General features: G+C 34.5%; 1 long non-coding RNA gene across 1 annotated transcript; it reads left to right on the top strand.

Annotated features, from left to right (window-relative positions):
• The first annotated feature begins 4,897 nt into the window (after positions 1–4,897).
• LOC121110606 lies at positions 4,898–20,208 on the top strand. The gene is made up of 3 exons (XR_005859349.1): positions 4,898–5,104; positions 14,470–14,695; positions 19,710–20,208. It is a non-coding gene; the product is annotated as an uncharacterized LOC121110606 (long non-coding RNA).
• Positions 20,209–24,665: the final 4,457 nt, after the last annotated feature.

Here is a 24,665-nt window from a genome sequence, read left to right as displayed (position 1 = left end):
TCTTCAACAGGGTTGTGGAGATTAAGATGTTAAGGAATTCAAGAAATTAACTACCTTAACTAACAAACAGCAGTTTAAAAGATTCAAAAGAGTAACAAAAGATTAAATCCAAGAGATGTGTTCATGCAGGTAGTTTCATTTAGAGAATGATGTACAATTCAACATCTCTCAGTTGCTTTAGCACTTCACTCCAGTACACACCCATCCTTACATGATAACAGCTATCGACTAGCCAAAATAATTAGAAGTTTAATAGTGTTTTTCACTCTCATTACGTCAATGTTGTCGGTATTACAAAGTATATTTATAAGGGAATTCTGAGAATGTATTCACAGTGTTGCTACTGGAGAGTGCATATCATAAACGGATGCACAGATTTCAGGTTGCTGACAAAAACAATAGTTCAGTTAATTGGCTTTTGATCTTGAAAATGCTATGCATTTGTAATTGTAAAACTGAACATTAATTTACCATTTAATGATATTTAAATAAAACATTACCACCTTTTTACTGAACAACAGATAAGTTCAATCTACTGTAATCCATAAAACCCTTCTATGTCTTCACAAGAACAGGTGATACTAAAGAAGTACAACTTTGTTTTACACTCTAGACCTATTAATTGCATTGCAATACAATAAGAAAGACATGAGTGAATACCCATCTTTACTTTCTCACTGCTATTCTACACCTTCAAATATGAGACAGTATAATTGCAAGCCTTCATTGCAGCCTCAAACTCCTAAACTTTCACTCTTCTTATCTAAAATTTAAACTATGGTCTTAGTCACAACCAGGATTTAGAAATAATGATATATATCTAATCAGAACAAAGCTAAATGTAAACTGTGCATTAAATGTCTGAGCCTCATGTGCATATAAGAATCCAGACATCGCTATGTGACAGTTCATATGAGGTCCTGACATTTCCTAAGCTCTGTTGTTAGGAAACCATTTCAGCATTAAACGTTAAAAGATTTTCTGGATATTGAACTTGTACGCAGATGCACATGGCTCTAAGAGATGGGACTCACAAAAGCAGAGATAATGTGGCAAGTCATTTGATATGGTAGATAACAGGTGTTATATAGTAGAATTATTATTTGTCCAAAAACCAGTCAAAAACTCAACCACATTTCAAAACAAATAAAAGTTGTACATTGCCTTTATAATATAAGACACCATGTAAATGTCCCTGTATCTTAAGAGACCATAAGAATACTTGTATCATAAGAATTATACCTTCATTATGTAGAATAACTCAATGCATTTTATAACATTTCACTGAAAAAAAAAAAAACTTACAGAAACCATATGAGTAATAAATTCACTACATTTTGTAATTTTGAAAATAGGGCACTTTCTCTACCATCACACACAGGACAAGCCAAGCCCTCAGAGATTTTAATCTTCATTCCTATTTTCCATTAACAAGGCCCTCAGAATATAAACAACCACTTCTACGTATAAATATAAATGTATTTAGCTTTCCTTCTGTCTTTTTTTTTCCTGTTACTTCCTCAAAGTATTTGTACAAGCTTTAGATGAAAGAAAGCAGATTTCTGCATAACAAAATAGAGAATTGCAATGGATGAGTAGAACTTCAATAGTTCAAAGTTCAGCTAGAAACTTAAAAATGTATTTCTTAAGAATTCAAAATTAAATCATGTTCTTGATGTCACAAACTCATCGCATGCAAAATTAGACAAATAGAAACAGCAGTAGCAGAAGAAAAGGATGGTTAGCCTCAGGGGAAATTAAAGATGTGCTATTCTCAAACTGCACAGATCCTCATTAAGGACAATGCGTTTAAGAACACATCTCTGTCTGCTACTTTTTCAGTGTCCCTTGCCCACGATTCTTCCAAGTCCCACTAAAAAGTACCCTACAGGTTTCCCTTTGGGGCCATTCCCTTATTGGTTCCTTTCTTCCCTGAGTAATTGTGCTTCAACAGCAGTTGTGAATCAGATTTCATTTAATGCATTTTATTTCCCTGATTTTCCAAATAACCACCCAAGCTATCTGCAAAAGAGCAGAGTAACAAAGGTAGGACAACAGGAACCTTCACACATACTTCTCTCACTGTTTAGCAGTGACAGAGAGTAACCGTTGGGGCAGGGACTGAGACAGACACAAGTCAAACTGCTCCAGAAAAGCACTTATTAGATTGTTTCCATCTTAGTAAGGTTACAGTGATTGTTGCAACTGGAAAATCTACAGAGGACCTGCATGCCAAACTAAGACTTTGGTGTGATCAAGGATGGAGGAGATGACCGTTCAGCCAAACTCTCTTGTTGCCTTGGACAGTAGCAGATGTCCCCTTCTGTACTTATTGGGCAATACACTAACCTCATGTTTGCACCATAAAATAAAAACAAAGTTTATTTTCACTATGCAAACACAACAGGTAAATATTTTGTGTAGACAGAATCAAAGACTCTTGTAAAAAAAAAAAGTTCCAAAATTCAAGTACATTTTAGTACTTCTGTACTTTCATCAAGCAGGATAGTTTCTGACCTTCTTAACAGCTGTTTTAGTTGTGTTTCTTGATGTAGTTTATTGAGCGAATGTGTTCTGAGAGCTTTAAATTGAGATTTATTTGTCCTTTTGCTAATCATGAATCAACCTTCTTTTAGATCAATTAACTAAATCACTTTGGAGGCAGCTCAATGCATTCTTTATGGATGAAAACCTTTGTACTTTATTGCCTATAATATCTCTCCACCCCAATAAATACAATTAATAACCTACTTGTTCACTAGTGTTTGTAACTTCCAGTGTTTCACAGCAATTCATTTCTTATGACTTGCTAACAAAAATAGATTTGAGCAAAACATCGATATTAATACATGCTTACATTCTCCCTTCTGTTCTTTCAGAAGTACTTAGTTTTTACAAAAAACTTTATAATCATATTATTCACGTCACTATAAAATTTCAATGATTTTTTTAAAAAAACTCTTTTACAAATAATAGGCTAGCACTGCAATATGTACCAGTGGTTATTTCTGTACATAGCATACATTAAAATAAAATAAATTTAAAGTTTCCTTTCAGAAATTCTCAACTAGAAAAACTACTTAATTACAGTATTTATTAGCACAGGAAAGTATCTGGTTCTAATTTGTTCCTTAGTTCCAGCAGGTCAAGGCCCTGGATATATTACGCTTCCTGTAATAGCACCTATATCCTTCCTTTTGTTAAATATCATCCTGAGATGATAATTATTCTAGCTGAGAGCCAAGGATTCAATAACAGCTGAGACAAACCAGGGCTTGCCAAGAATTGGACTGTTTTGCTCAGAGTGCATTTGAGTCAATTTATATCTAATGAAACAGGCCAAAGGCTCTCTGGCCATCTAGAAATGGGATCCAGCAGAACCACGATCTGCCCTGTCATGTTAGCTCAGTTTCAAGCTCACATTTGAGCCCAAATCCCTCATTGTACATATTGTGTTGATTTGTACTTGAGTTTGACTCTGGGAGAGAGCCAGCCCTGCCCTGGCGGTGAAGCTGTGGCTGTTAATGAGGCCAGCTCGCACTCCTGCTCCATGAGCCACCTGACTGTCAGGGAACTGGAGAGAGCCACAGTCTCCCAAAGCGCAGCCCTGGTTGCCTCCCCAGGCCCCAAGTGAACCTTCCCCACCACTGCCGGCATTCCTGCAGGAGACCGGGTGCTGCAATGCCCATCCTGGCAGCAGCTCGGAAGCGGCACAGTGCCTTGGCCTATCACACAGAGACAGGTCTTGCAGCCCTGTCACAAACGACATCTGCCCTGTGCACAAGGCAGCTCAGCAGGCAAGGAACTGTGGGCTGAGTGTACCGTACTGGTTTATTAAGGCTCTTGGCCTCTTTTTGAGGGGTTTGGTTTGTGGCATGTCAGACGTGAAGCCGCTGAGGGCCAGAGGTACATAGACAGGTACTCCAGAAAGCTTTGACTCACCCTTTCAGCCTTCAGCAAAGCTCCAGGCAGCAGGAGCTGTGAAGCTGTGAGAAACATGTGCAAGGTCTGACTACCATGGCTGCTTGCAGTGAGTAGAGGCACCTGGGCTGCCCTGCTGCACACAGCTGGTTCAGGCTGGTTTCATCCAGCCTCAGGGCACAGCAGGGCCATGCAGCCACACTCCGGCAAACGCACTTGATGAAAGGCAGCAACGAGCGAGAAGGAAATGCAAGGAACAGCCTTGGGAACAACCAAGCCAGCGAGGAAAGGAACCAGAGCTGAGACTTCCCTGCTGCCCACGGAGAGACCATGAGGAAGCAGACACTTCCCTGCAGAACAAAGCATCTGCTTTTCCCATAATCATAACTGATGATGGAACTCCCTGTCTTTATATTGAGTCCTAGTCTTTTTCACCTTATCTTCTCCCCATCTGGCTGAGGAGGAGAGAGGTGGGGTGACTGACAGCTGGCCAAGGTCAGCCCACTGCAAAGGTGAATCTGAAAATTCAGTGTGCTTGTTTCACCATGGAGGCAGATAAGCAGCCTACAGGAGTACACGCGTATGTCCTAGGAAGCAGCAAATATGCCCCTAACAAGTTCTTTGCAACACCAGGTGAAGTTAAATATCATCGACAGTACCAACCATCACATACAGGAGAAAGCCAACTCACCCTGCTGCTGATGAGAGCCTCTGGCTGGGGAGCACTCCTCAAGAAACAGTCTACATCCAGGAGACATTTTCTCTTTGGAGACCAGCCCTTAAATGAGCCCAGTGGGGTGGAGCCAGAGCCCACGCTCTTCTGGTCAGGTGGGAGTCACAGGCAAGTTGCTTGCACCTGTGCTTCCTGGGCCAGCCACTCCTTCACTGGGTGCTCAATCATCAGTTCAGGCTGTGACATAACAGTTCTCCTGCTGACCATGGAACCCTTTGTAATAATGCCAAGGGGAGGTGGTGTTGCTCATCTCATCAGCAAGAGGCAGCTCTCTTGTGTAGTGAGCTCAGTGTGCATCACTAACATCCAGAGTATTTGCATTTGTTCTGTAAATCTCACTGTTGAAGGCTGGGCAGAAAATGGTAGACTATGTGACAGCTAGCAAGTCTGATTTATTCCATTTCTGCCAAAATGCTGTGCAAATGGGGATCAGCCTGTCAGCCACTGCAGGTAAAGGTCTAGAGAGATAAGGTAGATCTGGTGCAGCATGAAACAGGAAAACTTCTCTCTTTGCATATTACAAGGATTATTTTGCCAGGCAAAGTGTTTGTTTACTGAAATCCACATCATCACTGTCCAAATTCTTTTTTTTCATCTGAAGTTAAAAGCTTTACTCATACTTTTTGTTAATGTTGCACTAAAAACTGAAGTGAACATGGATAGTTATCTTATTGATTTTCTAGGAATAAAACTGGATGTTTCCATTGCAACTGATCACATTCTGAAGGCAGATTAGTAATTCTTTTGTAGAACATGTTCCAGACTGGAAAAAGTTATTCTAATTCTACATACTTCTAAGTGAAATGAAAATAGAAGCTGATATTTTTGTTACAGATCTTTTTATGGGACTTTTTAGATTCCTATAGCTTTTCAAACTAAAATTGTCATAATAGATGTAAAATACATTTAATTTCTTCTAACAACATAATATGCTAAAAATACCAGCACATGTTAAGCAGCAGTACTCAAAGATACTGTTAGGCTTCAAAAAATAAAAAATAAAAATTGCCTGCGTGTTCCTGGGAAGAGCAGGTTATAAAACTGTTCTAGGAATAATCTAACTGGACATTAAACCTGCTGTGAACTAAGAGCTGAATGAAAAATTTAATGAGAGGTTTTTCCTACACAATAAATAATAACAGTAATAACACTGGTTTTAATATAGGGTAGTGTTGGTAAACCAGCCCAAGCATGGAGCTCTCCTTATTGGCTCCACTGAGACATCTGCATGAATAAAGATTATACTTTTTTTCAGATATTCTTTGTCATCTCCCTTTCCCAAAGCTATAGGGCCCTGGAGGTTACTTACTTTTCCAGTTAATTAACCTAATTCATCATCCAATTTAAAAACAGAATTTTACACTGTTTTTAACTCACACTTCAAAGAATCATTCAAGAAATTCTTCATTTTCTGATTTAACTTCTGCATTTTACTGTTTTACTACTTCTCAGTATTCATTTTTTACATAAATACTTGTACTATCTAAGAAATACTTGATAACTGAAATCACATTACTAATTTGTGTAGGAACAAAGAAACAAGTATTTATGAACTAGTCAATGCACCAGATCATATCTGATGAACAAACCTTGTATTGTTTTGTATACAGAATACTACCCAACACCAATGAAACATTATTTTTTTCTCAATCAATAACGATAAAATCAGTCCATCTAGTGTAAGTATCCTACTTACACCTTATCAACAGAAAATTAATAGAATTATTATGGTTGTTAAATTTCAGTTTGAATTTGCCTGCTTACTTCAGAAGCTTTACTTGAAACTGTATCATATCTGTTAATTTAAATGAGTTAAAGAATCTTTTCTGCCTTATATTTTATTGTCTTTATTATCATTAAGGGTGTAATCTGAAGATAACTGCTCAGTGCACTGCTTAGCTTAACAATACCAAATAAAATACTGAAAAAGAAAACAAAACATTCACCTCTTGCTTCATTGCTTTGTACAAGCACTACAGAAAGAAATATCAAAGGTAACATACGATGGATTTCAAAGTGATCGTGCAATTGGAAAGTTCAGTAGTATTCAGTAAACTTTTAAGATGGCTCTGGGGCACCACTGCACAACTGAGATAAAAGAACAGAGATGATTATCTATTCTTCTAAAAGAATACTCTACCTGTCAGAAGATTTTTGACCGTGATTAGTAATTTGCAGCTTAGATGTCTATTGATACTGTATAAGGTATTTTTAAGTGAAACTTTCTTCTTTTGTTTTTCTTGTAGAATTACTTTTTAACTCTAATGAACTTATACCATTGATAATCTGTACAGTATTTACATTCAGTAGTTGCTAATTTGTTTCGCTGAAAAGCTACATTAAGTAATCATTGACTGACTTCTCTTACCAAATGTTTTTCTCTATATTATTTTATTCTTTCTACATCTCTTCTTTTCCTTTTTTGATTATTTCACTAGAATACACAATGGGGAATCTCTGGGAAGATATCTCACTGCATAGGCTGGACAGTAGTTGAAAGCATGAATCTTTTGTGATTAAGAACAATATATAAGTTGATGTGGCAACGCAGTGGTATTAAAAGCTGTGGTACACCCTGAGTCCTAAGAGACCTTGCCAGGTTATAGACCTGGGCATGATAAAAGGACGATGTTCTCAGACTCTAGGAGGATTTTCTTCTCTGAAGACCTACCTCCTAGTTCGGCAGTCTTGTGATAGCTGACTGTTGGAAAATTTGCCTTTTCACCTGCTTCTAATTGACTGCTTCACACTGAACTGAAGCAGCAGGGAGCTCCCAAAGGGAGTTAAGGCAAGCCGTGCTGTCTGGCTGCTGATGGAGGCTAACGGAGAGCCTCTGTAGGCACCTCTCCTAGAATTTTTAATACTGAGAGGAAATCGTTTTATTTGCAGAAAAACAGTTCTGGAGAGAGAAACAGAGTTTAATCCTTCTTTAATCTGTGAATTTAAAAATTGTTTACAATAAGATTTTTTCTACCAGTGACAACCCTCAAGAGTATGGGTCTGTCACTTAAATTTTATCGAAAGCTGTGCGCAAGGCTGTTTGCAGGGATTTCTTTTTTTTATTCAGCTCATTATGACCTAATGATCAAGCCATTACAGCAAAGTGCTAAAAGCAGAGACATACCAATAATAAATATAGCTTGCATCTATGCCAAATCTGGTTATCTCCTGCACTCTGTGTTATTGCTATTGAGAGCAATAATGCGAATCATCTGATTGCAGCCACTAACAAAATCCTCAACATCAAAACTGATGAAGTCAGTGGAAGTTGTGCCAGGATTTTACCTACTGTACTCAGCACACTGTATTTGCATTTTTATGTAATGCAGGATGCAATAGCAGCTTTTTAACCTTATGTATTTAAAGATAGAGAAGACCTTGTTTAGCAAAGCATGTTTGAATTTACAGACATTTCAGAACAATTCTCTTCTCCCTGATGTGAAAAATATGTTTGACATTGCTATTTCATAAAGCTATATAAAAAGGTTGAAAAATGTCGCATACCATGAGCCACACAGGATAGGTTCATTATGTTCATGATGGGTTCATAAGGCTGCATTAGGGAACTAGGCACAGAACGATTAGATGGAGCTTTTTTTTTTTTATTAGTATTTATTTTAGTTCAGAAGTAACTGATTTGTTCAACCACATCAACAACTACAAAATATCAGGTATCTGTGGTTTTACTGTCAGTCACCTACTGTTTTCCTGCTTGGGAAGCCTCTTGGCTCTGACACTGAGGAATACCACAGAATAATCCATTTCTATATTTAAATCTATAAGCACTACATGACTAGCAATAGCTGTTGCAAATATTGATTTTATTTTTCTTAGTTCAAGATAGTAATTTCATTTTCTGATTGCAACCTTGCTCAAACATTAAATTAGAAGATGTAGAACTACAACCCATTTTAGAAGAGTAATTTTGTATGTTTTTAGGCCTTGTTTTTCATTTGAGAACTATTAGAAGTACAACACCTTCTTGCTTAGCAGTTGTAAATCAGCAGTTACACAAAAAGCAACATACTTCTATAATGGAAACAAAATCAAGACATGAATACTAAACTACCTCCAGGTCTGCTTTCTAATCAAATTGAAATTGGACAATGTGTGGCAAAAGTTAGAAAGAAAAGCAAATAAACAAGCAAATATGGATGCAATTTGTTGCATGGCCTATGTGACAGTATTACTGAAACCTACCCTGCAACTTCCAGGAGTATCTTTCTTTACAAATCCTGTTTCCTTAGACCTACCTGCATTAGCCTCAAAATCAGCAACAGCCTCACTGTTGGATATAAAAAACGCTCCTTTAAAAGAAGCAGGAATTAAAATGTCTTTATGTTCTGGGCAACCAAAGTGTCATCACAATGGGGTTCATACTGGAGGTGCAGTAGAGAGTCAGTCCTCCACTGATCAGTGATCCTACTGTAGGAGGAAGAAGCATCCTTTACAGCACACACTCTCTCTGAGAAGTGACTGAATTTTACTTTCAGTTATTTTTACATCCTTTGAAATAACTTATTGCTATCAGCCTTGAAATCCTAACTTGGGATCATGAAATTGAGTGGACTTTTTTCTAGTAGAAATTTGCAAAATTGCGTTTTACATTCATGCAATCTTCTTGCTGCCAGTACTGGCAGAACTGTGCTTTGGGTCAATTCTTTTGATGAAGTTGGGAAAATACATTATACAGCTGTTTTTACAATGCTTTGAATAGTGAGAATTTTAACATTCTTTGTATACACATCATTAGTATAATCAAATGAGATCAGAGAAATAGATTTATGAAAAGTTGAAAAAGTGCTGACTGTTCCTTTCTAATGACAGAAATGCTTACTCAAACTATTAGTACACACAGACACACACAAAATATATATATATATATATTCTCAAATTAAGTTAGATATTTGACTGTATCTAAGCCTTCTCCTGGTAGAAAAACACGTATGTGTAATTCCTTACTATGTGAACTATATGAGCTTCCTTGGTCAGCATCTTCATTGGGTCAGTAGTTCCAAACTACTGACAGAACTTCAAAATCCATTTGCATGTGGTGCAGTGACCAGTTCACACACACCTCTCATAAATGGATGAAACACTGTAACTGCATGAAATGCCTACAGGATCTAGTATGTAGTGAAGTGCGCAGCTCTTGAACAGCCAAGGAATGGGGGCCAAGGTTCCCACCTTTGAAATGAACACAGCCTGTAAGTTTAAACTTTTAAAATTATTTATTGGCACCTTAGTTAATATGTCAGAAGACTTGACTTTTAAGGTCTTTGAATAAAAGATGCTCTTAAAGTGCAGCTCTCAGAAAAGAACTGTTGCAATAAATATGTTAGAAGACATAACCAAACATCTTCAACTAATGGTGATATATTGATAGATTTAGAAGTACTTACGACAATCAGAAAAAGCATACTAAAGCAAAGATAATATTTTCAGCTTAAGTACAATAGACCACATTCATTTGTACCCTTAAATGACAATGAACAATCTGAAAGCTTATTACCCTGAAGCAATGATGTCTTTAATTTTAATAATAATGTAAGTGTGACATGCTTGACCTTATAAATAATATTGATGTAATAATTTCAAATATTATTTGAATAGCATAATAGTAATGGCAGCCTAAGTAGACTCATAATTAATACAATCTATGAAATTCTGTTGTTTTACACAGGTGATGGATGAACACAAGTAGGAAACACAGCAAACAATTTATTATCTCCAATGCAATAAGAATCACTTTTCCTGCTCGCTACTATCTTATGCTTGCTTTTTTCTCTCATTAGCTATACTCTCTCCTCTGCTTCAAACATGACTTCTTTTTTCAAGGGCTTTTCTTTTACAGAAATGGCAGAAGGAAAGTGAAAAAGACTCAAACGCCCAGTCTACCAAAATTTTAGTAAGAAATAATAGAGGCTTTCTTAGTCTTTACTCAATTTTTGTGAATCAGGCCCTGGAGCATCCCTATGTCCAAGCTTTACATTCTGGAAACAGAAAAGCCACAAGTTGGCTGTTAGTTTTCAGCCATAGTAACCTCTGTATTCACTGAAGAATCTAGTTTGACATCTCCTTTCTGATAACAACAGAATAAAATAAAATAAGCAAAAAACCAACATTTATGAGGAGTAAAAAAGTAAAAGCTCTGTATATTTTCAAACATAGAACTACAAAACAGAAATAGTGTGTTAGATACACTGCATTTTAGAAGCTATGGAAGAATAATAGCAATTATAGGCATCAATTAGAAAAGATGTATTTTCATTAGTGCACAGTATATATTTGCTGTTTGACAAAGTGCAGCAGTGCAGTACTCCACTTTGAGGTCACGTGGTAAATGTTTCAATGAATTCAGGGAACTGCACTTAGGAATCAGAAAAGGATTTCTGAGATACTTTTTTTCCCACCCGTAAGGGCATAATTTAATATACTGCATTTTCAGATATAGGTTGCAGTACGGGTCTACAGTCTCTTTCTTTTGGTTGATGTGGATGGTATGATCTCATTATAAAACTACCCCTCGTGTTGACTATAGTGATTGTAATGAGACACTCAGATGTTTCTGAAGAACATCCTCAGTATTTGTGATCCAGGATCTTGGTATATGGACATTCTACATGGCAATAGCTAAGGTTGATTGGGATCATCATGTCAGGCTCAGACCGCAAAAATCTGGTTATATTATTTCCATAGCAGAGGGCATTTGGGTCATGCTTTATGAATAAACAGATAATAGTTCATCTGCGCTTTCAATAACACAGGTGTTGTTTTTGAGGAACAAATTATAGGTAGAATCCAGAAGAGGGTAGCTAAGGACACTGTGGCTAACGGGATACATATATGCTTATTTCCTCCAGTGATTTTAACCAATACCTAACAGCATGTGACTATCAAATCCTAGTGAAGACATCAGTATTTATGCCTCTGTATAAAGTCAGCACTGCTCTTGCTTAAGTTACTTGCTGTTTAGGCTACTGTTTCCTGTTAGTATTTACTTGTACAATTCGTATTTAAAGAAAGCTTTCTGTAAATGATCGCAACTAAGCTTACTTAACTAAAATCAGAAGATGAGATAGAAATTTGTTTTAGTCAAATCATCTTTCATATGATGATATTTGAATACTGTTGATTTTCTCAAGTAAATTGCTTGAGAAGAATTACATTAAAAAGTGCCAAAGGTTCTTTAAGTCTTCTCAGGCTTAAAATTTCACTTTTCAATTAGCATGACAATAGTGTCAGTGTTAATAATCACTAACTGGAATTAAAGAGGACATCCTGAGGCTTTGGGAAAACGAAATGTCTTCATGCATAAGAGTTTCAAGCATAGCTCACACACAACTAAAAATATAGAAATAAACAAAAGCAGTAAAAAATAATCTGAAATGTACTGGCTTTTCAAAATATTTTTGTCCAGACTTTTACATTGAGAATCCACTTCTATTTTTTCTTATTCCCAAACTGTTGCCTGTCTTCCCTCTAGTGCTCATTCTTTTTTTTTCCCAATGACTCAGTGGCCTAACTCCTTTCTTCTTCATTCAATCACTGTCTTTTAGCATAAGGTTCATTTTCTCTTTAAGTTCTTCAACCTTTGCTAAATGTTTTATTTATGTTCAATTACTAGGTATCTTTTGCATGAATATTATCAACAGCCCTTGCTTTTTTTCTTTCCTCCAAACCTATGGTCTTCCCTTTTTTTATTGCTTCTGTTTTTCTTAATTTCTACTATAAAATTTTATTACTATCTTATATACTAAACTCTACGTGTTAATTCACTTATTCGTCAGGTTGCCCATTTTTCAACCCAGCATACAACGTAGTATCTTTAGGAAAAGGTGAGCTCTCGGTGTTTTTGTCTTATAATTTTACCTTATCTACCTAAGAAAAGAAGATATGCACATTTATTAGGCTCTGTAAAGCTTTGAAAATTATTCAGAAATACCAAAGAAATTAGAAAGAAAAAAAGATGACTAAAAGATGATAAATGTCTCATGTATATTATAGAAATCAGTGGCTGCAAGCAGCAAGAGATACAAATTAGTCTTTGAAATGAAGGAAGAAAAATGAGTCTTAATCAGCTCACCAGTCTATCTAAGCCAGCCAACAGTATGCGCCCTCCATCCTGGCCATAGGATATGCTGCTCTTTTCCCAGTGAGAGTGCTGGGAAGAAACTGGAAAAAACGTGAGTGTATTTCAGTAGGCAAAAAGGGAAAGATGATAAGGTTTTTGGCACAGGTCACCTCTTGCCTACCACTGTCTACTAAACTAAGAGTTAAAAATTATTTCAAGCGAAAAAAATATCTGATCAAAACAACTGAAATTAATTTTAAGAAAGTAAAATACAAAAGTCTGTGAGTCTTACAAAAAATCCCTGGGTTAAGCCAAACAATTCCCAGCTGGTAACTTCATTGATTTTAGGAGAAGAAAGGTTTTTAATAAGGTGGAAAGAGTGAAGAAAAACATTTCACACAAAAGCAATGGGGAGAGATTAATGAATAGGCATTTTTCCCACCGCCGTGACTGAATTAACTTGAACTATGTCTAGGTACCTGAACTGACAGAGTGATAAACAAATTACTAGGAATTCCTTCTTCAATTAGTTTTCTTGTTCTAGGGGCAAACTTGTTTTGGCTGTTCTGGAACTACTGAGAAATGACATATATTTTTTAATTGACTCTGTATTATTATAGTCCTAACGTTCCTCTCATTTTGGATTATGCTTTTTGGATGGATTTAAATATAGAACTCCTTTGAAAAATATCTAACTGTACAAGGAAAGTTCTCCCTGGGAAATGTGTGTCCTATTTTGACAAACAAATGTAAACACAGAAACCATATTACAAATTGGAAATACTAAGAATTGGAAAGGCTCAAGACATTTACTTCTGTTTCCAAAAGCCTAACTCTATTTTAATTCATTCTGAAATTCAAAATGGAGGTACTAGCAACTTTGGCTCCCATATTTCCACTAATAATCAAAAATTTTTTGCAGTACCAATTCTATCCTCTTTACAAGTCTGCCTTTAAATTTTCATTTCTATCAAAAAATTAGAGGACATGTAGAAGTAGCACCTGAAGGAGTAGTCAAGTCACCTTTGAAAAATTCTGTATCTTGGCTAGTGGAAGACCATGTTCCTATCTGTGTCTAGAAGTACTGTTTCATACTTGAATACCTGCTCTTGGATATCTCTTTTCCCTAAAACTTCAGCCAAAACTGTTCCTCATTTAAATAATTTTGACTGTGATAACACAACTTCTAACAGCAGCTGATATAATTTGTCACATCTATACATTACCTCAAATTGTTTATATTAATGCAGTACTAGGTATATTAGTCTTGACTTCTTCCTGAGTGTAAGGATTGAGAAATACATTTTGTAAACATATTTTTTCAATATATTTTTTTCAAGCAACACTCATTTTTGATAGAGAGCTAGAGCACTGAAACATTTAAGTCTCTGTTGAAACTTAGACAGCTGGAAGCTGGAAAGGAAATTGCCAGTCTTGTGGGATCCTTGTTCAAATCTAGTCATGCAACTTGGTGACACTACATAGCTAAAATGCTTTGCCTGGGAGATGATGTGTTGCTTGTGCCAGCTTAGGAGAAATGGAGGCTTCTGCTGAAAGCGTGTACAGGAATGTTATACATTGGTGTGAAAGAGTAGTATAGAAAGACCTTGTATGGAAGAGATTTGGAAAACTGAAACTTATCCAAAAGACATAAATAAAATACCATTAAGGAAGGAACATGAAATTTTATAAACATAAGACAATCGTATACGGGTTTCCAAGAATTGCTTTCTTTCTCCAGGATATAAACCATTTACAGTCTACTCTTTTTCCTGCTAATCACAATGACGCGCATTCACAATCAAGCTGTGTACCAAGCTGTGTCATCACACGCATTCCCAGGCTGTGCACCATAGATTTCAACAGTGAACTTTTCAGCTTTCTATTATATAAATATGTTACAGAAGAGAGAGTACCCTTGAGACCTGTGAACTGCTCAGCGATTACTTCTTTTCATTTTCAGACTTGTAAGTTGTCCTCTTTTGAATCTGTTCAATATGTGTCATGTTAATTTTATTTCATTACAGTGTGTTGAAATCTCATGTGGTACAAAGTCAATACGTACTTTAGAGAATATGTAAATTATAGCATTACAGCTGTAGTCATTCTCAGCGGAACATTTTATCTAAAAAGTTCCTAAAAATTGAAAAGCTACAGAGCAGGGGACTTAATCACTCATGATTTAAGACAAGTAAATATTCCAATATTAAATAGGAAATCAGAGTTTGCAAGCACAAATGAATACAGATCAACATGAAAAAACATAATACTTCTGGAGATTACATAGCAAGTAAAACTTGCATGCCTGTGTTTATCAAATTTGCTTGTATCCCTTATACTTCAAAACAACCATGTGCTCCAGGAATTCAAATGAAATTATGTAGGATCCAAAACAAGAAAAAAATCTACTGCATTGCACTTATAAGAGACCTTTTGATTTTCTCATGCTATTTATATTTTTGGTGGTATGGACTTGTCCTATGTGGTCACTGTGTGCCTAATCTTGTAAAAAAAAAAGATGGTAGTTTCCTCACTTATGATCTTTTATCTGTGTTTTTCTCTACACAGATAAAGTTAATCTTCATTCAAAAAAGCTAATCAAAGCAGATTTTCAGATTTTTTTTTTTAAAGGATTGGCAGATCTATATGCAAACATTTGATTTCTTAAAGAATAAATAAGCATAGGTAAGTTACATATTGGACTTAAGGTGTTCCTTGAAGTCCATATTAAAATGTTTGGGCACTATATAAACTTTAATTCAAAAAATAACAGCTTTGTTTTAGGAAGAAATGTCACTTTGTCTTAAGTGAATAGGAGTTTATTTCTGTAAACAGGAAAGTAAACACAGCAGACAATTTGTTTTACTTCTTTTAAATATTTTTATCTATTTTCCCTAAGACATTAATTGTTGGCCAGCAACAATCATCTATAATGGTCTATTTCATATCATAATTGTATAGATATTCTTTATCTGGATGGAAAATATTGTAAGAAGACTGTTGTTTGTATTTTATTTTTTGTCACCAAAATAAAAATGAGACATTAATAACAATAAGAAAACTAACTAACAGAAATCGTGATGTGAGGTATCTTTTCACTGAACTGTCATCCTTTCAAAGTGATTGCTGAATGCAAGGTTAAGGCACAATTCTTCACCCAAAATATTCCAGAGATTGTAACTGGGGTTAGAGTGCTAAATCCCATCATTTCTTCAGTATGGTTAAAAAAGTGACAAATATCTGATTTTATCATGTTGTTTCCTTACAGTAACAAAATTGAAAAAAAAAAAAAAGGTTATGTTTAATTATCTAAACTTGAACCAAAATTTCATGTAATTTGGTCTTACTTCCTGTGCTTATTATTATTATTATTTTTTAACCTATTGGCATTTCACCATTGAATTACTGAAAGAATAGCACTGTTCCCCTTCTGGAAAATTTCATAATAGCATTTTTAGTTAACAGTGTTGTATAGCAGACAGTAAACAAGTAATGAGACTTCTAAAGCTATATTAAAAGCAAAAGATTTCAACTGAATGGATTCAGAAGCTCTGTTTTGGGAAGATGATTTCTCTTGAATTTCTGATCCTGCATCTTACAGGCATTCAGCATCCAAGCATTCAACTCATTCCAAAACACATTTGAAAACATAAAAATCATTTCATGCACACACATCCAAAAATATTTGAGCATTTGGAAGAAGCATTTGACTCCAATTACTTGTGAGTGTAGGGAAATTCAAATGTTTAGCATAACCTTCACATCTGAATCAAGATTTGATAGTTAAGAAAGAGAAGGAAAAGAGGTTCTTTTTTGTAAACAAAATTTTATCCATACTCATTCTTTTGTTCTCAGAGTATTATGGAAACTAATGAGGTATGAAATGTTGTCAGTCTTGGGTTACCAAGGCAGGAATTCATTTTTTTCCCCCAAAAACTATTGTTTCAGGAAGAGGTTGCATTTGTATCTACCAGCATTGTTTACTGTTAGTTATACCCTCTAGCTCACAAAATAAATTCTTGTGAGTACTATTAGTCCTTTCAGATAGTGGCAATTTGTGTTTTCTACATACTTCAAGAAGTTTATTTTAGTAGATTCATAATTCTACTTCTACCTATAATGTAGATATATGAAAGAAAATGCATTACTGCCTTAATCTATTTTTGTTCTTGGGAAGGAAACTGAATTGTATACTGAACCATAAAAAGCACAAAATGATTTAACTGATCTGTGATGAATTCTGCAAAATTAAAAAAGAATTTGTAGGGCAATAGGAACCAAACAAAAGGGGAGCTAGAAAAACATATTAAACCAAATAGTTTTTATGGTTCTTCATTACTGAAAATCTTGTTTTGCGACATAGCATCATCACTAAGGAGAAGTAGATTAGCACTCACAATTCTAATGCAGATAATTTTGTCAAGGTCATTAGATGTTTAGTAAAGCTGTAAAAGAATTGCACCTGGATGACTCTGTAATGCTTTGTATATCAGGAAATGAGAAATGTCGTGCAGATTGGTTACAGATTATTTTAGGGGATTAGTTACAGTGCTTGCAGATGCATTTGCTAGGGGTAAAACTAGACGGACAACAGGTTCAGCATCATCTGTTATAAATTCTAATTCTGAACCAGGCACAGGCCTATCAATTTGTGTCTAATTATATTCTTCCATGTGAGATATAAAATACCTCAGGGTTTCCATAATAAAGGCTCATTAATGTGGATGAGAAATAATTCTGGAACTCTTTCTGTCAGGGCTAATGTTAATACAGATTCTAATTGCTCTTACAGGATATTAAAATACAGATTTTATTTTATTTTTTTAAATCAGTTATAGTCTAATCATTAAATTGAGCCATTTTTTAACTCTACAGTTTCAAGTATTGCATCTTACGCTGCTGTGTGGTTGCATCATAACCAGTCATGTTGAGCCAAAGATTTAAAGACAAAGGGATAAAGCCCATAAAGGTGTTATAATCAAAGATATACAGGAGTCAACTCTTTGCAATTTCTTGTAATTCTCTTTTATGCCTTTAACATATCTCCTTTCTACTTAGCTAAGTACATTTTATAAAATGTGCTTACAAAAATAAAGCAATAAATAATGATAAATAATGAATAAAAAAAATTAGTATCACATTATAATTTAAAGAAAGTCAAGATTTTTCTCCAAAATAAATCTCTCCAAAAAACTTTTTCTTTAAGAACTAAAATTGCTAATCTTTGACCTCAAGAATATAACTCTTCCGAATCTAGTCTGGTCAGGTCTAGCTGGGTAAAAACAAGAGCACAGTAGGCTGACACTACTTGGCATCAGGAGCAGGTAACTTAGCATTTCTGTTCTTTAGTTTTCTGTGTTTTATGGATGAAGAAAAAATATTTTTACCCACAGCAAAAAGGAAAAAATTCTCTGTTGACAAATTCTGAAAATACCACTGTATTTCAACAACTTTTCTGAAATAGTGTTCAAGTAAATATTTTTTTTTTTACTGAAAAAGAAAAATATTCATGGACTTTGTAGTGATGGAAGAGACACTTTTATGCACACCTTGTCAAACTGCAAAATACCTCTAGCCTCAGGGCTGCTATCATTTGAATAGATGACAGGTGCATTTGTCACAGGATACATACTATATAGCCACCTAGATAAATAAAATATATGATGGGCAAAAGGGCCTTCATGTTTTAAGTTTTGTCAGGAGAAGAGGGAAAAGACAAAAATGAAAGGTTCTCACTTGGTATTCTAAAACACTAGCAGATTGAAAAATAAAGCTGATTTGAAGAAGCAATTCTTGTGGTAGAACTGACAGCTTCTTTATAAAAGAGAGCTGAGCTAACAATAAACTGATAAATAGATTCATAAAACAGTATGTGTGTTCAGTAAAGTGAGAAAAGGACTTACAAATGTAGCAAAGTTTTGATACTGCAGATAAGAAGCAGCAGCAGAGAAATACAAGAATGTTCTGTATGTTCTGAGCTTAGCCACATGAGGAATACATGAAAATATTTTAAAAGGGAGGGATAAGCTTAAAAAAATGTTGTCAAACTACATTCCTTGCTTTGACAGTTACATTAAAATATTCCAAGAATGATATTAATAAAAAATTAATAGGGAAAAACTCTGCTAGTGATTTTTTTTTTTCAAATTTAATGTATCTTCTCACAGATTAAATGGGAGAACCCAAATCTGAGAATAGACATGAGTAGTGTCTATTTAACATTAAGTAGATCAGTAGGATATGCAACAAATATTTGTAAAGAAAAAAACTTACCAGTTCCTTCACAAACCAGAATTAGTAACCACTAGCCTTTCTATCCAGTGGAAATATGCTTTAAGATCTAACAAGTGACCTTTGGTAGAAGACTCTTTGAGTGATGGTATAAACCAATAGCACTTAAAGATTATTTTAGAGATAATACACGTTGAGGTTTTTTTTTTTTAAGGAAAAAGCTTCAGAGTAGTAGTACTAGTGCTTTATTTGCTTTATTGCAAATAGAAGGTTTCATCAGTTTTATAAATTTACCTTAGATTTCTAATGAATAATCTTTGAAGATACTAAGAGAGAGAAAGGAGGATTTAAATGAACATTCATTAGAAAAGAAGGCATTCTTGAAAGTTATATGAAGTATTTACAAGCTTCATTTTTATCATAATTACTTTTATTACTATTTTATTTTTGGGAGTGCACTCTTTCCTTCCTTCTTCTTTCTAAATGTTACACTACTGAAAAAAAACCAACCCAACAAGTTATGTAAATGTTATCGTATCTATTTTTATGAGTTTCCTTGGTTGTTCACTTAAAATACTTCATAAACTTAATATTTACATTATTTACATGAATTAAAAACCTTCTGTCACTATAATCCAATTGCTTTTGCTTTGTGTTTAGTGATAAAGTTGTATTTGGAAATGTATATACAGCCTTTGTTCAGTGTTTCAAATACTCTCACTGTATTCCTCATCTCTTGCTCCTCTCCAGGTGTGTGTGCCTACATCTGCTTTGCCCTCCGATGCTGCATCCACCACCATGCTTTACTGCTTTCTTCTCCCTGGCATTTTATTAAGAAACTTTTCTGAGAGTACACTGGATCTTCCCTTCCAATTTGTTTAGCTGTCATCACATCACCATGCCTGACTGCTCTGCTGAATTCTTACAGAATTCTGAGGTCAAATAATAACCAGGTTAGCTAAGGTTGAGACTGTTCAGAGGCTGATTGGTCAAATATACAGTTAATAGATATAGAAAATAAATGAAAAAGAAAAAGAAAAGAGAAAATGAGAAGAAGACATTAGAGAGAAAAGAAGAAATAAAAGAAAAAAGAAAATATGTTTAGAGTACACTTTCTTTCATCAGTTTCAGGATCCTCCCCAGGATTTTTCCTAATCATTTTTTTATAAAAAAGAAAACGTTTTCTCAGATACTTCCACCAAAAGTAGCAGCAGCAGCTTGCATTTTCAACTTGAAGTACTAACACTGTACACACACACACACATATGTATACATACATACATATATATATACACATATACATATATGTATATATAAAAGATCTGATGACAACATGTAACAGAATTCATGAGGGAAACCTAACTCTGTCAGGACTACAAACTTCAATCACAGAAAAATATACAACTGCAAAGAAAAAAGATGCACAGATCTTTGTAAAAGTATTCAGATCAAAAGGGGGCAAGCTGTGAGGGAGAATTATAATTTTATTGCAGACATTTTCTATAATCGCTTTAATAAGATGCAAAAATGAAACAACTGTAGCAAAATCTAAAATATTGGATGTGAAACTTCCCCCTGTAAAAGCAAAGGCTTTTGTACAGCAAAACCTCTCCCTTCTCTTTCATGTGAATGAGGAACTGTCTTAGTGAACCTAAAACAGTGAAAATTAAGATGACATTATTTGGATTTGTTTTGCCTTAACATTTTATGTTACTATAAAGTATTATTTCCAATATTTAGAAAAAGCAGGGATAATAGATTGAGATAAATTAAATTACAAATATTAAATGTTGTTCATCTCTATAGAATGAAAACAACTTCTGCATTTTCATTAAAAATTTTGATTTTCTCTCTTTGTTTGGTAATTTTCAAATGGCTTGGCATCTTTTTTTCCTGTCATCCTAAATATTTGCAAGATTCTGGAAACCAAATTACAAATGATTTTTCCAGACAACCTCACAAAATAAATATATGAGAAGTAGTCATTCTTTAGATTTCAGTGCATTCCAAACACACAATTTGTTGTGCAATGTGGATAATAGGTTTGTGCATTGAATCAATAGCAAACATCCCATAAGGAGAAAAAAATGTTGAAGAAGAAATAATTTATAATAAATGTCTCAGTTCTACAACAACTTGGCACTTTGACATTTCTTTTGGACTCGAGGCTCAGAGACTACTTAAAGACTCTAAGCATAATAACCAAGTACTTCTTCAGAAGGTATTTTTGAGAGAATTTTTGGCTGGACATCATCTTTCAATCAGTGATTACTTATTTATTTCCCCTCAGTTTAGGTTAAATTTAGATTTATTAAAAAAATCCACAGCAACCAGCAATAAAAAACCCAAACCCACCAACCAGCTACCTCTGAATTACCAGTATGCTACATACAGACTAATAAATTTGAGTAGTATCCTTTCTTGTTTCATTTTTTTTTCCCAAAAGAACATTTATATCACGTTTTTTCTTATGATCTCTTTAATCTCTATAAATGGATTATGAAACCAGTGCAGTCAAATTAAAATGTCCTGTCATAAAGTACTCCTACAAAATTTTCCAACGTAAGTGGAGTACTTTTCATCATTTATTTGCCACATGTCCATGTTAATTATAAAAAGCTGAAACGAGTAGCTTTTTGTGTCTAAAAAAAAAAAAAAAAAAAAAAAACCAACAAAAATCCCAACAAACAATAATGCTTGAAATAGCAGACACCAGCCGCAAGTCAGAGAGATTTGTAAATCTTCTAGGTAATGTATTTAGTAGGATAAATATGGTAATAAAGGTTTATACTTAATTTTAAGGAAATTAAGCTGAATACTAGAATTGTATGAACTGTAACAGATTTTATACATCAAGAAAGGTAAATAATGAGGCAAAAAGTAATTTCTTATTGCCTATGTCAGTACATTTATGCAATTGTCATCTGGTTTATTATTCACATGGGAAAAATTTGAATTTTTCATAGATGTTAATTCATTAAACAGCTGTCCTACAAACCAGTAGTATTTAGTAAAGTCTACACACTTTCATAACCCCTTCATAAGAAGATACTAGGCTAGATGTGAAACACTGAACACCACTCTAAAATATATTCTATACAGAATGAATGTTGTTATTTAGACACAATTCTTTTTCTTACTATTTTCATTTCAATTTAAAAACAAAGTCAAATGGAAGTAACTTAGATTCACACACATGCCTATCTATAAACATTTTAGATTTTCTTTTAATACTTTTGTGACTGCTCAACGTATGAAGATGAGAGGGCGGCTCAGGTCTTAGATTGTTTTTTAATAAAATAGCTATGGTTAGCTTGAAGATACTTTTACATTCATATGACCAGAAAATATGCTGAATTATCAGCGATAGTTTTACCTGAGGTCAAAAAATACAAAAATATCTGCACCATGATTAAATTCAAAAGGATTGAAAATTATGCCTATTCGAAATACTTTTATCATGCAGTTAGGTATCTACATAAGCCACATAACCACGGAAAATGTTTGGAAACCAAGATTATGTTTTATGCTCAGGTTTTATTTTGAAACAATTTACTTTTTCTCTCTTTGAAGTCTTCTATTAATCAATTAGTACAGATGGTAGGCACAAGCCACTACTGCTCCTCTTAACACATTTGGAGTCATAAGGTGATGCCTGTTAATAATACAAATTTTGTTTGGTGATTAGATTAGAAACATGAAGGACATAAAGTGAATCATTTATAGTTTCTTAATTCTCTGTGATTGATTCAGGTCATGTTTTCTGTTATATCACATCTGATTGCCAAATTGTCATCTCTAATGCAAATCTCATTTTTAATCTCCCCTGCAGCCCAATTACAAAATTACTTTTTGACAAAGTTCCTAGACTGCAGAATTATCATGTCATTATAAGACGAAGACCTGAAGTTTAAGACTTGTTTTGTTATGTAAAAATACTAAAGGCTACTTTTTGAGGTACTAATAAAAATCATAAAAAAAATCATAGAAAAGCCTACCATGCCCAGAGTTTAAAGAAGACTACGAAGTCACACAGTGCATGTAAAAGACAGAAACTTCAGTAATCTTCCAAAGACTGGTATTACTGAATCAGTATATATACAACTAACAGAGAACACTTCTGCAACTTTTGTGATACTGGATGTAGCCTTAAATTTTATGATAAAAAATCCGTGTTTCCATTCTCTGAAGAGAACCAAATAGGGATTAAAATTTCTTTCTCTGTGTAAAATTCCTTGTCTTGATACAGTTTTATAACGGTAAAGGCAAAATAAAAGGGTCTTTCAATCAAGCATTGCTGCTGATAAATTCTAGTGATCATGTGTGTTGCTGTAAATCTCACAAGTCTCAGTAATGCTTCTGTTGAGGTATTTCTTTCTTTTCCTCATATTTGGAGCTCAGCATGTGGCAGCAGTTTGCGAACACCAATGTGCTGCATGACAGCAACATAGAATGAATGTACAATCCATTACATATAAACATCCATTATTCAGGATGATGCTTCAGAGACAATTTAGCTATTAGCTTTTTTTGTCATTAATACATTGCACTTTCCCCAGCCCTATCGCAGCTGGTCTTCCATACACCTACCAACACAACACACTTACTTTGTGTATGTCACTGTCAAACACCAGTTGACAGTAGGATGGCACAAATTTAGCAGTACACTTGTGAAACCCTACACTTTCTCACAGATACCACTGGACTTACACAGCTTCCTTAATACTTCAGGGGAATTCTGTTTCTTTACAATCAACAGTCACATCAAGAATGTCAGTAATGTAGAGCATTCATTCTGTTACAAGAAGCAATGAACAAACAACGCAAACCAAAGTGGGATGCCATTTTAAAATTACACTGTTATCAAATGCTCAAGGATTTCTTGGCTTTAGATCTAATCCAAAAATGAGTTATCTGATGAAGAACAAAACTGATGTATTCTTCCAAAATCTTTGACATAGTAGAAAGAAATTAATCACATTTTTTTTCTCTCAGTTGTTATAACAATGATGAATTATATGCTCCTTGAAAAATGTTGCTGAATCATCCAGTAAATTGTTTGTTTTACAGTAGGTCTCATCCACAGATATGCTGACCTTCAGGGTATTCCTGACTGGCTCAGTTATCAAAATCTGTTTTTTTCTGGCACAAATTTTACTCTTCCAAAACTGCAACTTGTTCATTTGTAGAAAAGATTGCCAGTAATTGTGCCTGTTGATAAACTGTCACTTTTTTCTTCACATAACTCAGATGAATGTACCACTAAATCATAAAGTAACCCATTACCTCAGTCATAATTACACTAATAATTTAAAATGTGACCAAACTGTAACTGCATTCACCATTCTGAAAGTTGATAATTCAGGAGAGTTAAACTCCTTTGTCATCTACACAACTGAATAAAAAGGAACTAAAAATAAAAATTAATACAGACTGTTTACCATCTGATATGCAGTTTTTCTCTGAAGAGCTTTTCTAATTGCCTCCTGTAAGGAATGCAGTGTTTGAGAGGATGACAGTCACTTAATCAAGACTCTACAGAAATGGTCCTGTAGGTGACCACACAGGCACTGTACTATGGCACAATTCTGCAGTTACAGTGGAGAATGACTCAAAGTCAGAGCATTTACAAACTTCCAATTTTTTAGTATATCAGCAGCTGTATTAAAATTGGAGGAATCACTCATGCTTTTAACTGTAGCTACA

This window comes from Gallus gallus, chromosome 4 (genome assembly GCF_016699485.2).
Source record: "Gallus gallus isolate bGalGal1 chromosome 4, bGalGal1.mat.broiler.GRCg7b, whole genome shotgun sequence".
NCBI classification, from domain to species: Eukaryota; Metazoa; Chordata; class Aves; order Galliformes; family Phasianidae; genus Gallus; species Gallus gallus.
Note: the sequence above shows the minus strand (reverse complement) of the source record. Positions and strands in the feature narration are given on the sequence as shown.